At 39.9% G+C, this 5484-nt stretch overlaps 1 long non-coding RNA gene across 1 annotated transcript; it reads right to left on the bottom strand.

Annotated features, from left to right (window-relative positions):
- Nucleotides 1-406: 406 nt before the first annotated feature.
- On the bottom strand, nucleotides 407-1596 carry LOC118484955. Its single transcript, XR_004875209.1, has 3 exons — nucleotides 1466-1596; nucleotides 877-930; nucleotides 407-617 (listed from the first exon to the last, which is right to left on the bottom strand). It is a non-coding gene; the product is annotated as an uncharacterized LOC118484955 (long non-coding RNA).
- Between the last annotated feature and the right edge of the window lie 3888 nt (nucleotides 1597-5484).

Below are 5484 nucleotides of genomic sequence, written 5' to 3'. Positions count from 1 at the left end.
TGAAGGAAGCTGAGGAGTTAAAGCATCAGAATAGATCAAGAAGGCTGCTGTCGCATCAAAGGAAATGAAGAAGTTCTTTTCTGAAAACGGATCTTTTTCTTATCATACTGCCTTTATGGCAAATGTCTCAGCCTCGTCAAGTCAGGTAAATTCTGATACTCCTAATCCTAGTGTATGCAATATGTGTGCAGATTTGAAACTGGAATCCGAACAGGTTCACAGTCACAATCAAAGTTTAGTTATTGAGCTGTCTAAATGCAAAGAGGTAAACATGGCTTTATGTAAGTTCTAAAACTTTTAAAAAGGAACAACGAACTTGCATTTGACAAAATGGTAAACGGGTCGAATAATTCACAACCCAAAATTCTGCATTTGACTTAGTAACTATCAAAATAGTGGTTGCAAGAGTTTTTAACCCAAACATTACATAAACAACTAGTTTAATCTTTCATCTACAAGTTCAACATCTACGACTATCGGATTATAAAACTTACAAAAGACCCGTTTAGAACAAAAGAAAAACATTTACAAAAGTTTTGACCATGACTAGTTTCTTCACGGAAGCGTGCATCATGCTTGTGTTCGATCCAAGTAGCGCCCTTAACAATGGGATTTACCTACATTCAACCAAACCATTAGACAATTTAGAAATAAATTTATTCGACAACAACATACTAGCCAACAACGAGAGAATGATCATAACTCCTTCCAAACATAAATTTCTCAACTTGATTTATATCACTTCATATCATTCAATCCATGTTCATACCATACTTCGTTTTCAACTAACTCATTACTAGTATACAATCTCAACATGAAAAAGGATATTACATATGATTGTGCAACTAATAACATTTCGTAAGTAAAGGAACTTACCTTTGTCGTTGTTTGTTTGTGACCCGGAACGACTCAAGCTTTCTTCCTTGATTCCTACAATTCAAATCACATACTTTAGGTTCATGTCATTCTCTTCATTCCGTTTTTAAACATACTCTTACTACAAGCGACAATTTCCCAATTCTAGTCATTTATCTTGTAAAATCATCCGATTATATCATTCAAGCATTTTAACGAACACTTGGCGTGCATACTATTAATTAAGCATAGTGTACAAGTATTATTTGCATAACTTAGCTAATTCATGTCTAAATCATCAAGAACATCCATTTTAATTGAAATCTCATGCAACCCTCATCCTAATCCGATTTCGAAGGTGACATTTTATCAAGAACATCATCATGTATAATCTTTTGTGCTAATCTACATCATAACCTCATGTTACAAGTCACTACTACCCAAATTCTAAGTGGGTTTTTACCTTTAACTATCAATTAGGTCGAATTCAAGCATAATTCAAGTTCCATATGGAATTTCTAACACATACTTATACTAATTTCATATGAACTTCAAGTTTCACCAAAAACCCATTCCATACATGATCATTAAATCATAAATTTCGACATACCTTATGTAGGAAATTCTTAAGTGATCAAGGATTAGTGTTCATGCATTCGATCAGACTCTGATTTCCCTTTCAATTTTACTGATTTGTTGAACAAGAGGGTTTTCCCTTCTTTTCTCCTTGTTCCAGGCGACACACCCACACCTCATATGTGTGGGTGGTGTGTTTCTTTTATGTTTAGTAAATTATTTTTTCACTATTTACATATTCCACCCCTTATGTTGACATACTTATTTTTTTTTAAATGGCCATAACTTGTTTCTCTTAACTAAAAATTTTAATTCACTTTCTAACTAGACTCACTTACTAGTTATTTCCTAAAACATGTTTTAGTAATATAAATATGCAGACTCATAATTAAATCCGGGGCGTTACAAGTCCACCCTCCTTAAAATAGGTTTCGTCCCCGAAACCCGATTACGTACCAAACAAAGACGGGTAGAATCTTCTCATCTCATCCTCCACTTCCCAAGTGAGATCCGACCCCTTTCTGTGTTGCCATTGGACCAATACTTGCTTAATTTCTTTGTTGCGAAGAGTCTTTATCTTGGAATCCCTTATGGCTACCGGCCTTTCTATGTAATTCATTTTCTCGTCTATCTCGATGTCTTCAAGAGGTACATGAGCCGTTTCATCTGTTAAACATTTCCGCAATTGTGACACATGGAAGGTATTGTGAATCCCCTCTAAGGAGGGAGGTAACCTTAACCGGTAGGCTACCTTTCCAACTCGAGCTAAAATCTCGAACGGTCCAATATATCGGGGACCCAACTTTCCTCGCTTACGAAATCGGATTATGCCTTTCCACGGGGATACTTTCAGGAACACTCGGTCCCCCACTTGAAACTCAATAGGGCGTCTTCTTTTATCCGCATAGGACTTTTGTCGGTCTTGCGCCGCTTTTAATCGAGCCCGTACGACGTCGATCTTTTCATTAGTTATCGCCACCACATCATTCGGTGCGAGTTCTCTTTGTCCTACTTCTCCCCAACAAACAGGGGTTCTACACCTTCTCCCATACAACATCTCATATGGCGCCATTTGTATGCTACTTTGGTAGCTATTATTATACGAAAATTCCACTAATGGCAAATGTTCATCCCAGTTTCCCCCGAAATCCATCACGCACGCTCTCAACATGTCTAAGAGAGTTTGAATCGTTCGTTCGGATTGGCCATCCGTTTGTGGGTGGTATGCGGTACTCACATGCAATTGGGTACCCATTCCTTCATGAAATTTTCGCCAGTAACGGGAGGTGAATCGCGTATCCCGGTCTGAAACAATAGACACCGGTACACCGTGGCGAGAAACAATCTCATTCACATAAATTTCCGCTAACCTTTCCGAGGAAAAAGTCTCCCGAATGGATAGAAAATGGGCGTTTTTAGTAAGGCGGTCGACAATGACCCATATTGCGTCATGCCCTTTCTTTGTCTTCGGCAGTTTAGTTACAAGGTCCATGGCTACATTTTCCCATTTCCATACCGGAATTTCTAAGGGTTGCAATTTCCCGTATGGTTTTTGATGTTCCGCCTTAACTTGGGAACATGTCAAGCATTTAGATACATACTTAACAATGTCGCGTTTCATTCCCGGCCACCAAAAATTTTCTTTCAAATCTCGGTACATTTTCGTGGCTCCCGGATGAACCGAGTAACGGGACTTGTGTGCTTCTTCCAATAATAAGGTCTTCGCCTCACAGTGTCGCGGTATCCAAATCCGTGCAAACCTCGTCCTTAACCCACTTGCGTTTACTTCAAATTCATTTTCAAACCCTTTCGTTCTTTCACTTTTTGGATCACCAACATTTAAGGACTTATCTTGCGCCTCGCGTATTGTTTCAAGAAGGTTTGGGGTAACTATCATTCTCATTGATTTCACTCGAATAGGTGGTGGGTATTCCTTCCGACTAAGTGCATCCGCCACAACATTAGCTTTACCCGGATGGTAAAGAATGTCACAGTCATAATCTTTAATCAATTCCAACCATCTCCGTTGCCTCATATTAAGATCTTTCTGCTCGAAGAAGTATTTAAGGCTTTTGTGGACCGAATAAATTGTGCACTTTGTTCCATACAAATAATGCCTCCAGATTTTTAAGGCAAACACTACCGCCGCCAGTTCGAGATCGTGGGTTGGATAGTTAATTTCATGTTGCTTTAGTTATCTTGAAGCATAGGCAATAACCTTGCCTCGTTGCATCAAGACACAACCCAACCCTTGATGGGATGCGTCCGCGTATACAACTAAGTCTTCCGTTCCCTCTGGTAGTGTTAATACGGGAGAACTTAACAATTTCTCCTTTAACATTCGGAAAGCTTTCTGTTGATCATCATTCCATTCGAACCTTTCTTCTTTCTTTGTCAGTTTAGTTAAAGGAAGGGCTATTTTGGAGAAGTCTTGGATAAACCTCCGATAATAGCCGGCTAGACCTAGGAAACTTCTTACTTCACTAACATTCTTCGGGGGTACCCATTTCATCACGGCTTCCACCTTAGAGGGATCCACCAAAATTCCCTTTTCGTTAATTACGTGTCCTAAAAACTGCACTTCCCTAAGCCAAAACGCACACTTAGAAAACTTAGCATATAATCTTTCCTTTCGAAGCGTCTCGAGTACCTGACGTAAATGACTTGCATGTTCAGACTCGCTACGAGAGTATACTAAAATGTCGTCAATAAACACTATGACGAACTGATCTAACATATTTCGGCATACCCTATTCATTAGATCCATAAAAGCGGCCGGAGCGTTAGTTAACTCGAATGACATTACCAGGAATTCGTAATGTCCGTAGCGAGTTCTGAACGCAGTCTTAGGTACATCCTCTTCCCTTAATCGTACTTGATGGTAGCCCGATCGCAAGTCGATTTTTGAGAACCAACTTGCCCCTTGTATTTGATCAAAGAGATCATCTATTCTCGGAAGTGGGTATCGGTTCTTTACCGTGAGTTTGTTAAGTTCACGATAGTCGATGCACATTCTCATCGACCCATCCTTCTTTTTAACGAACAAAACAGGCGCTCCCCACGGGGACACGCTAGGGCGTATGAAACCTTTGTCAAGAAGTTCTTGTAATTGGACCATTAATTCCCGTACTTCCGTGGGTGCCAACCGGTAAGGGGCTTTGGCTACCGGTTTGGCATTTGGTTCTAATTCGATACGAAACTCGACTTCCCGCTCGGGTGGAAGTCCCGGCAATTCGTCCGGAAATACATCCGGGTATTCATTCACTATCTTAGTATCTTCAATTTTTAAAGCTCCTAATTTGGTATCGACAACATAGGCTAAAAATGCTTTACTTCCATTCCTCACGTACTTAATTGCTTCTAAGATAGTACAAAATTTTGCCCCTACTTCCCTTTCCCCATGAATGGTTACCCGTTTCCTTTTAGGAGATGTCACATGAATAATTTTGTTTTCGCATAAAATTTCCGCGTGATAACGGGATAACCAATCCATGCCTACCACTACTTTAAATTCTCCCAAAACCATGGGAATCAAATCAATATCAAAATCTTCATCATCTATAGTGATTCTACAACCTCTACATATTTCGTGCAAAAGGTAACTCTTACAATCGGCAATTTCTACTTCGAGAGGTGTACACATTCTTTCTATCGTGAATAAAGGGAAACGTGCAAACTCACTAGAAATGAATGATCTACTAGCTCCGGTATCGAATAATATATAAGTGGGTATAGAGTTTATCATATAGATACATGAGACCACATTCGGGTGAGCCCTTGCTTCTTCCGTGGAGATTTGGAACATTCTTCCCTTAGCTTTCGCGGGTTCTTCTTTCTTTCCCTCCTTCTTCACCCCTTGTTTGAGCTTTGGGCATTCAGCTTTCACATGGCCCGATTCGTTACAATTGTAGCACACCCTCTTGGGATTCGGACAGTTATAGTACGGATGCCCTTCTTGTCCGCAGTTGTAACACCCCTTCCTTCCCAATAAACATTCACCCGAATGGGGTTTTCCACATGTCTTACATCGTGGAAACCCCCCTTTGGAAGCTT

Source organism: Helianthus annuus, chromosome 12 (genome assembly GCF_002127325.2).
Source record: "Helianthus annuus cultivar XRQ/B chromosome 12, HanXRQr2.0-SUNRISE, whole genome shotgun sequence".
In the NCBI taxonomy this organism is placed as follows: Eukaryota; Viridiplantae; Streptophyta; class Magnoliopsida; order Asterales; family Asteraceae; genus Helianthus; species Helianthus annuus.
Note: the sequence above shows the minus strand (reverse complement) of the source record. Positions and strands in the feature narration are given on the sequence as shown.